Genomic DNA, 11,035 nt, shown 5'->3' on the forward strand with positions numbered 1-11,035 from the left:
GGTGTTCAGTGTGTATTTGTGGAAGGGGCCACAGCCACGCTTCCATGCCCTGGTGACTGCTGCTCTCTTGGTTATTCTTACTTCTTTAAATAAGGGGTAGGGTTGGCTATGAGTGAAGGGTTAAACTCATGAGATCTAGATTAAACACTTTTACTTCATTAAGTGCGGGACATTCCACTCTCAGACTGAAGAAGGGATTAACATATTTTAGTCAAGAGTCTGTCACTTGTTTCTCAAATGATTTTAGAGCCATCTGGTCCCACCCAGCTCTTTTTTTTCTTTAAGAAGTACCTCATAATAATATAGTTCCCCAGAGAATGGTCCAAACAATCAGAAAGGCAAAGCCGTAACCTTAAGGGGAGTTTCATCTTATATTTCAATGTGCTCAGATACTTCCCTTCCAGTGAAGAAAACTGCCGCCTCAACAGCGACTCCAGTCAAGCGCTTGGATGTGGGACTGGGAACATTGATAGCACTTTTCAAGAAGCAATTCAAATTCTCATATCACAGTGCTTTAACACATGGCTGCGAGCAAGAGAGGGAGAATTTGCCTTTCATTTCACTAATCTGTGTCCATAATCACTGAACCATCACGTTCTGGATGACAGTCACTGAACTAGGTATTCTTTTCTGGTTAAAAGTATGAGCAGTGTCCATCTCTTCCACGGTCCTAACGGTGCGAGTTCATTGTTTGAAAGTGTATTTTCTGGAAATTAAATAATCCCGATTTAAGAAAAAAATAGATACAGTTTTTCTCTGTTTACTTCCTCCTTGTATATATTTCTACAAATTTTTCATTATGGGACTTTGAGAGGCCGGAGAAAAAGCAGGCCAATTTTTATCATAAATGCTGTATTAATCTCTATGATTGTTCTTGAAACTTTCTGATTTAGAAGTAAAGTAAAAGTTAAGAGGATAAAATTAATTTATCCGTGTCATTAGAATGGCACCTAGCACAGGCCAGGTGTAAATGTAATAATCATAGCAGTCCTTATCGTTAGGAACCCATAGACTATATAGTAAGGACCTTTAAATACAGTACATTACATTCAATTCTTATAACCCGTGAAGGTATCATTATCCCCATTTTACAGATGAAGAAAAGAAAATTCAGAATTTTACCCAAGTAAAAATTTTACCAATATCACTCAGTAAGCCCTCTGCACTTTTCTGCATTAATTCAGCTTTATCTCATCAAGTATATTACAAGTTGCTCTTACCGGTGTCAAGAGAACTTTCTCTTAAAGCATATGTGTCTTTTGAGATAGGTATTAAGGACTTGGCTCTAACAGAATTTTTAATATGTTCACAAAGAAGCATCTTTGGCTTTACTGACCTAATATTTCCCAAAATTTCTCCAGCAAGCATTTATTAATGAAGCATTGGGTTTCCATTTATTATTGAACTATATGATTAATTTTTATCCTTTTAAATATAAATCTAGAATTCTGTTATTTAACTTAAAACTTTACTAAGTACCTTTTACTTTTCTACTTGGTACTATTTTTTTATTGCAGTGAGGCCCACATCTTTGCAAATGAAACCCAGGAATTATTTCCTTTTTTATAAACAGTACAGCTGCAAGTTAGGTTTGAAAGTTAACAAGTAAAGTGAAAATTTCCAACAGTCTTTTAATTCAGCCATAAAGTATCATACTACATACGTGATTTGTGAATTCAATGTACTTTGTTTCATCCTCTCAATAGTAAGTGTTTATCTATGGCCCTCAATTCATCATACTTTTTTCCTTTCATGAGACTATGGATGAAGCCATAATCAACCATTTATCTACTATTTGAACAATGTGTTTTAAAATCACAAATTTTTCTGTTGGTTTCAGCCTTAATTGCATTTACCACATTTAATATAATTAAGGAAAAAGGGATGTTGTCCTGATGTAGAACCCCTTTAGGTTAATACTAACATGATTCAATACCGCTGTGACTGGAACTCTACTAGCTAGCTAAGATTCCTTCTCTTTTCTCATGCATGGTTGAACTTTCCAATTAATAAACTTTCCTTCCCATGCAATGAACATAAAAAGAGTGTGTGTGTGTGTGTGTGTGTGTGTGTGTGTGTGTGTGTGTGTGTGTTCATTTAGGCTTGTATTATTTTATAAAAACTAAGAGCAAAGCACCTTATCCCAAGGAAACAATATATTAGTGTAACAAGTACTCTCTTGAAGCAGGCAGTCGTGTTGGTGTCAAATACAAGGCTCCCTAGTTGAATCACTGATGACCATCTGTAAGCTTATAAGTTTGATGCAAACGATCTAAAAGACACAAGAAGGATACAACAGCAAGAGAATGGAGTAGAGGCATCCCCAGGGTACTGAATGTTCCTGGGTGGGGAATCTTGACCCTTCAAATGATAGCTGCAAACCTAGGATAGTAAGGAGATGTCAATAGATACTGAATGGATCTTTCTTGGCCTCCCAGCAATACTAAAGCAGGTGGGTGTTCCAAGTAAAAGGGAATGTCTGACTCCACTGGGAGAGAATTGAGCCTGGGAAAAATGAATGTCATGTTAGCTTTTATATTATGGACATAAATTGGTCATGGTGGTTAGTGGAACAGGATTGAGAAAATCTTAAATCCCTGTTTAGGACAGAATTAGGAGGGGGAGTCATAAATAAACAAATTAACATTACATCAAAAAGGAAGGGAATGGGAAGAATAGGGTTATTAAATAGAGAAGGAAAGAAAAGCTTATATCTAATTGAATGCCTTTATTTTTATGAGTCTTCCCATTAGCAAGCTATGAATCACTTTACCCATTAACTAAATTTAATAATAATTGCATAAAATCTATAGTTTAGCAAACACTTTCCCTCCTCTTGTCAACTCAACCGTCCTGTGATTGTAGTGTTGTCGGCATCCACCAAAGAATAAATGCGTCTGGTGAACCAGGGCAATGTTTTATCAATTTCCATGACCCTGTGCCCACATACAGTAGACAATCAAAACTGTTTGTTTTTTTAATAAACCCAATGTTACAAATGAAAACATAGGCCCAGAAAGATTAAATTGCCCAATGCCTGTGACCAGTAGAGGTGGGAATTTGTCCTTGGCCTTTGGCTCTAAATTCCGTGGCATTCACCCACCTGGATGAGCAAATACCTATCAGCAAATGCAGATCTATGCATTTGATTGGTTAATTTTTAAATTGTTCAAGATAATGTACATAAGGACATTTTCAGGTTGATTTATCTATTTTCATTCCTCATATAAATTTCAGGTATAGCCCTGGCTGATGTGGTTCAGTGAATTGAGTGTCAGCCTGTGAACCAAAGATTGCCGATTTGGTTCCCAGTCAGGGCACATGCCTGGGTTGTGGGCCAGGTCCCCTGTTGGGGGTGTGAGAGAGACAACCACACATTGCTATTTCTCTCCCTCTTTTTCTCCCTCCCTTCCCCTCTCGCTAAAAAAAAAAATAATGATAATAAAATAAAACATTTAAATTACTTACAGAGGATTTTAACATCAAAATATTAGAATATTAGGTTATCATTAAAAAAGCAATTATTTCCCTACCTCCCTCTACAATTCTTAATAAGAAACTTATTTATACACACTAATAAGCCTGCACATTCCTGCCTTTCCACTTAGTTCAGTAGCTCCTCACAGAGAGAGAGTCCTGGTAACCTCTGTCTCCTGGAACTTAGAAATGCTTTGATTCTGTTTTAAATTCAAACCTCTAAGGGCTTTGCACCTAAGTGACGCTTTCCAATGACACTTTCAAAGCAATTCCTTTTACAGGACATAGGGTATAATTCTGCCCTTTAAATTCTCTTATTTTTTAACAATTATTGCAGTTCATTTAATCTCATGGCATCTCTAAGTAGTGATCTTATCACACAATGGAATGAACTAACTCATTTTGGTCGACATTCATTAATGTCATATCAGCAATCCCTGTGTGCTTTTCATAGACATCCTTTGAAAAGGACTTCTTTTCTCCATTTTCCTGAATTTCAGAACCTATTGTAATGTTCTCTTTTGCCTCTTTTTATCCACTCACCTCAAGCTGCTGGTTTCCCTACCCAGCCTAGAGCGACAGTGTTGCAACCTTGTGTTGCGAAAGCTGGCATTGTGAGAGATGCTACTTTTGCCCCAAGTAACTTTGTAAGCATTACTATTTAGCATTTACAACAACTCTGACTCACCAAGCTTACAAAAAAGTGTGATTTTAACCCAGTCCTTAACTACTTCTAGCTGTTAATCTTCAATCATTCAATGTCATTCACATATTCTTCAGGCATTTTTTTTTTATATTCTTAGGAAACAAATCACCACCTATAGTTCCAATATGAAATAAGAACTTATTGTAAACCAAATCCATGTTATATTAAAGTATCTGTTATCACTTGTAATATTTCTTAAAGCTCTCACACTCTGGGACTGTGGCTTTCTTATTCGCTTTTCTTCAATTCCTTCTGCTCATCCATTCTTAATTAGGGGGATTTTATTCGTTGCTTTATTCCTTTTATTCCCCTTCACCTTTTCTTGTTTCTCTTCTTTTTCACTCTTTAAACATGTCTTTTGTTTTATACTTTTATCCTTCTGTCCTGACATACTTTCTTCCCTGACTCCTATATTCTCAGCATATTAGCACTTCGAATATTTTTACAGTGACCATGAGAAGAATCTCTTAAACTTCCTTCCCTTTTCTGGCTATTTCCTAAGGATCTTTTAATTCCTAATTTCGGCTACTTTTCTTTTATACTCAGTACCCAGGTACTGGTATTATTGTTGGAGTCTGCCCAATTTCCCTCACTCAGTGAACCCACTTTCACCCAACCCCCTAGTCTATGAAGTTCTAGCAGAGCTGCCAGCCACAATGTCCCCCACCTGCCCTCTGGCTACAGACACAAGCACATAACCCAGGCCTGGCCAATCATGGCACACCCGTCCCCTGCCCACAGGAATGGTTCCAAGTATGAGGTTCTGGACTCAAACCTGTCATGGCCCTTCTTCAACTCTGCCAGACACAGAAAACCTGTCTCCTGCGGAGGCAAAAGAAACCAATACACAAAGAGAAGGGGGGGAAAGCAGCTGTAGAAATAGAGAATTCTAATAGAGAACTATCTATTGAAAAAGTGAGTTTCGGTGCCTGGATCCAGCCATGCTGTTGGATTCACCTTCACCCTTTTGAGTCAGAAGGGGAGAACAAATACGCTTTGTTTTTTTTACTTGTTATTTTGAGATGGGTTCTTTCCTAATAGTATTAATTGATAACAATGCCTGAATAATAGGTGCTATGCAAATGCATGAAATAAAAGGCTAACCCACTTTAATGTTGATGAGAACACAGTCTTTTAGGCACGTTACTTCATACAGAATCGGTAAGTAGATAAATGATGTTGGTATATTGGCATCACTGAAAGGTGTTTTGGTTGATACATAATTTTTCTCAGCACATCAGGGCAAGCTCTCACAATTGAGAAAGCTTTAGAAAACAGGAAAACCTTGGGGGGCAAAACTGAAAATCTGTAGAAGCTTGTACTTTACAAAAAAGAAAAAAAAAAAGGCTAATTTAGTACCTTTGCAAGCCCTCAGTGTTTTTCAGTCTGTTGAGCTATCTGGGGCAGCCAAGGATGAAGACAGTAAGAAGACAACTCCCCTCCTTCACAAACACACACACACACACACACACACACACACACACACACTATAAAACAATAGATTAATGAAGAAGGCCTCAAACAGAATTACAAGGAAGTAAACAATTAACAGTGATGCTAGTTGCAAACATGGAAAGAGCGCTAACTGCGCTAGCATTTTTATTAGTAATGTTATTGTTTTTATTGCTGTTCTCATTACATAATCCCATAATTTTTTGGTCCTGTCAATCCATATGCCTTATTATTTCAATCACAGCATAGTTTATTTAGAAACATATATATGGTGTTAGAGCATTTAGAGTACATTTACATATATCCACACTCATTCTAAAACGGATTGAGGACCATATGAAAAGGTGATTTGGGGGGAACAGTGAAGGGAAAGAAAGAAATAGAAACATAGGCATTAATGTTGGAGGGTAAAGTTAAGGCTAGAAAAACTGAATGTTGCAAAGCCCTGTCATATACTCACTTCAAGCTGCTGTTTCCCTTCCAAGCCTAGAATGACATTGGTAGGTATACTATTTAGATTTTGTTTAAAATCAGGAGGCAATTCTGTAGCAAGCCAGTTAATTAATATTACTATTCATCTCATTCTACCCAGCTGTCTGTGTTGGTTTAGATTGAAAAATAAGAGCATAAACTTGGTAGAAACCAAGTATTTTTACCCATTTGGTTTAAAGGGGTGTGGTAGTCAAGGGTTTTGCCTTTTTTTTTTTTTTTTTTTTAAATATTTAGGATCCTGGCACGTAATAGGACTCAATAAATATTTGCCAAAAGACTGTATTTAAAAGTTTATACCTTTAGGTTCTAAATTATTTCTTAATGTATTTTCATGTTTTTTAGTATATTTTTCAATTAAAACTCACATTTGTAATGTACATGTACACTTAACATGATAGAAAAATTCAAAATGTACAAAGAAGTGTCTCTTTGTTCTCCTGATCACCTCTCTTGGAGGCAGCCACTGTTACCAATGTCTTGTGCATCCTTCCACAGATACAAATATAAGAATATGTCTATATACTTCCATACTGGCCACAGGAATGCTCCAGGCAGATCCCTTTTCACAAAAGGAATTGTTGCCCCAACTCCTGAGTCAGCAGACAGCCTTTGGCTGCCATCCCATTCAGAGATGTCTCGGCTGCAGATTTGCTCTCCCAAGGCCATGTCATTCCCAGGGAAGCCCATATCCAATGGCTGTGAAAGCAGGTGTATAAAGGCCTGGCTATTTCAGCCTGATGCTGAACATGTCTGATGGACCGACTTAATTCCAGAATTCTTTCTCCATGGGGTTATCTGAGGCTGTTGGGCCTGCAATGCAGCTTGACTTCTCTGACCAATCCTGCTTCTGCCCTCCCCTTCTACAGGTAGGATTAACAACTCTCCTGGTTTTCTAAGGACTGAGGTGGTGGTGGAGGGTTGTCCCAGAATGCCGGCTCTTCAGTGCTAAAATCAAAGATGTCTCAAAGCCACAACGTAATAATCATCCTGTACATTAAATTTGGTCTCAAATTCCACTACCTGGGATATTTAGCCTGTGATAGTAGCAAGAGTGGTCTGAGAAAGTAGGTATAATACAGAGGTTTGGATCCAATTCTCTTACCACCAAAGTGGCATTGAGGACCCCATCCAGTGGTAGATGGAGCAGATAGTCCCTGCCACAGGTGATCGTTCAACTGTTAAAACTTGCACTGATGGTAAAATGGGATAGCACACCAAGGAAGGAAAAACACTAGCGTGCACAGTATATCCAGCATTGGAAAATCAGGCAGGAAATAGTTACTATAACAACAGTGGAAGTGGATGGCTACTCTGATTAGTTGCTCTGGTAAAAGATAACAGAAGGCTGAGAGTGATTAGTAGGTAATTGAAAGCCAACAGTGAAAGCCATAGAGCTTCCTTGGTAGCCAAGAGATTCTCATATCCTGCAGAAGGAGAGCAAAGAAAGCTGAACAGGCTGGGTTTAAATTACCAGAGCATTTGAGATTCAACGGTTCATCTTCCAACTAAGGCTGGTCAGCCATAACAAGGCCAAGGCTCTTGTTGGAAAAGAATGGGACCTCGACACATTGGATGGGGAAATCAGCATTATGTCCCTGAAAATCTTTAATTTCCATATTTTCTGAACTTTCTAAGCTTACAGAAATGAACTCCTCTCCCTTTTAGGAGCTAGTACTACTCCCTTGCCTTTCCCCTTAAGGCAGCATCCCCCAGGTTCTGCTCTCACCTCTTCCTCTTTTCTACTAGGTGAATAATCAGGGTTAAGTCACAGAATAACCCAGCCAGGGTTGTGTGAGGTTCAATAAGAGAGGAAAGAGACCTCCAAGTAACTGCAACACCTAGTTCCAGGTACCAGCAGGAGCCAGGTGAGTTCTGTGGGAATAAATCAAGCGTGCTTGATCAAGAAAGCTGGAGCATTGGCTAGTTATGGGAGAGTTTATTTATTTTCCTTGCAGCACTCAACCATTGTTGGGCACAGGGTCTGAAGTGACATTGATAGTTAGAGACTCAAAATATCATCATGGCCCATGACCCCATCTGGAGTTAGATAGGGCCAGGTTAAAAATGGACTGTTGACCAAGTTCTGGCTTACATGGACCCACTAGGTCCATGGACCCACCTGCTGGTCAGTTCCAAGTGTAGAGTTGGAACAGACACAGTTGGAAGATGAAGCAACCCCCATACTGGATTCTTGGCCTGTGGAGTAAAAGCTACCTATCATAGTCAAGAAGGCCAAGTAGAAGCCTTTGCACTTGCCACCTACTCCCATCCTGCCCCTAGCCAAGATTTTAAATAAAAAGAAATTTACTTCCTTGAAAGGATGACAGAAGTGAATGCTAATCTTAATGATCTAAAAGAGGCAGAGATTCCCATTTTATCTCCTCTAATTCACCAGTTTGGGCACCTGCAGAAATCAGACAGATCTCCTTGAGGATGACAATACACTGTCACAAAACCAACTGCAGCTGCCATGCCAGATATGGCATCCTTGCTGGAGAAGATTAACATGGCTTCAGATGCATGATATGGGGCCATCGATTTCTATACCAGAAAAGAAGAGAAGAAACAGTTTACCATCATGTGAAATAGGCACTAGTTATAATTTCCCTCCAGAGCTGTGTTAGCTCTCACTCTGCTAAATAGTGCAAAGAGATTTGTATTTTCTCTATAACTCTCAGAACATGATATTGATTTACTACATTAATGATATTATGCTAAATGAGCCGAATAAGTAAGAAGTAGCTAGTATCTGCCTCAGTGGTTGGGAGATAAACCCTATGAAGATTTCAGGGTTTCACACATGAGAAAAAAATTTAAGTTTCAATGTTTAGGGACATGCCAGGATATCCAATTCAAAGCAAAAGACAAATAATTACATCTTGTACTTCCCACTAGAAAGGAGGCACAATGCGTTGTAGGTTTTTGGGTTCTGGAGATAGCACATGCCACACGTGGGAATACTGCTGCAGTCGATACACTGAGTGTCTTAATGGTCTGCTAGCTTTGAATAGGATCTGGAGCAGAAAAGGATTCTGCAGCAGCTCCAAACTTATATGCAAGCAGCCCTGCTGCTTGGGTCATATGATTCAAAAGACACTGTGGTATTTGAGAATCTATGTTGGGGAAAAGTTTCATGTGTGGTTTATGATGGGTCCCACTAGGCAGGTCCTGAGATTCTGCAATGGAAGATAATTTTGCCTTTTGAAAAACCCTAGTGTGCTCCTGGGCCCTGCTGAAGACAGAACTTGCCTATGAGACACCATGGATAATGGTTAATTTTATGTGTCAGCTCAGTCAACCTATGGCATCTAGATGTCTAGTTAAACATCAGCCTAGATGTTTCTCTGAAGGTATTTCTTATAGATGTGATTAACATTTAAATCAGCAGTCTTTGAGTAAAGCAGATTACACTCCATAATAGAGGTAGGCCTCCTCCAATCAGTTGAAGGACTTAAGGGAAAAGATTGAGGTATTCTGTGGAGGAAAAAATTCTTCCTCCCATCTGCCTTCAATTTCAAGATGGCAACATCGCTTATGCCTCCAGCCTACTGGTCTTCTCTGTAGAATTTGGACTTGCCAGCCCTACCATCATGTGAGCCAATTCCTTAAAATAAGTCCTATCTATCTATCTATCTATCTATCTATCTATCTATCTATCCATCTAGATATCTAGATATAGATATAAATATCTATTTATATACATAGGTAGAAAGATATAGATGTAAATAAATATATATATAGAGAGAGAGATATTTCCTATTGGTTCTATTTCTCTGGAGAATTCTGACGAATATACCAAGTTACCATGCATCCAGAACACACTCATCATCATAAGGAGCCGGGTTTTGTAGACCTACCAAGCCGTAGTTTAGACAGGCCCAGCCATAATCCATAAGATAGCAGTGGTACACTTGCAGGTCAAGCACGAGCTGGGCCAGAGGTAACAAACAAGTTGCAAGAGGGCATAGCTCAGGCTTCCATGCCATTCGTTACTGTTGCACTAGTGTCTCTCCCTTAGCTCACACCTATGCCATGTGGCAGATTCCTTCCAACCAGCTGAAAGGGAAGGAAAAAGCCTGCGCTTGATTTACGGATGGGTCAACTTAATATATGGGTGCAAACCAAAAATAGCAAATAGCTGCAGTAGAGCCCCACCCAAGGGTGGCCTTGAAAGATAGTGGTGATGCAAAAATTCTTCCACTTCTTGCAATCAGGTGATGAATCTCATCACCCACTTCACATGGACAAAAGAAGTGGCCCAATGTTGAAATATATACAGGCTTACTGGCAGTGGCAAACGGCCTGACTGGCTGATCAGGTGCCTGGAAAGAGAAAGATTGGAAAGTCAGGAACAAACTGGTCTGGGACAGAAGCATGAGGACAGACATATGAGAGCGGGCATGAAGTGTGAAGATTTTTGAATCACAAGTTAATGCCCACCAGAGGGCACATACTATAGAATAGGTATGAAGCAGATGGACAGGGTGATTCAGCCAGCAGATGTCATCCAGCCTCTAAGTCTCTCTCTGATAATGCCACCCACACATTATTTGATTAATTATTTCAGACTGAACAAACCCTCAGTGGTCCACACCCCTAGTAATTAAGAACAGCTACCAACTTTGACATTCACAGCCACATTTTATAGGCGTATTTGAGCACTCAGAGTAGGAGAAGGCAACTAAGAGACCTGGAGGCCCTGATAGAATTATGTCTCTTCATAGTTATGAGCTCGTTATTCTTCCATGCCTAGACTTGAGCTGGAATTAAGTCTCCCTGAGCATTCAACACCAGGATGCATTTATCCACCCTTAAATGAGCTACCATTGCTTAAGATGCAGAAATTCTTCTCCATCTATGTCTTCTTAGCAAGGATGCCACTCCATAGCTGTACCGAGATACTCTCAG

This window comes from Furipterus horrens, unplaced genomic scaffold, assembly GCF_987537825.1.
Source record: "Furipterus horrens unplaced genomic scaffold, mFurHor1.1.pri manual_scaffold_2, whole genome shotgun sequence".
In the NCBI taxonomy this organism is placed as follows: Eukaryota; Metazoa; Chordata; class Mammalia; order Chiroptera; family Furipteridae; genus Furipterus; species Furipterus horrens.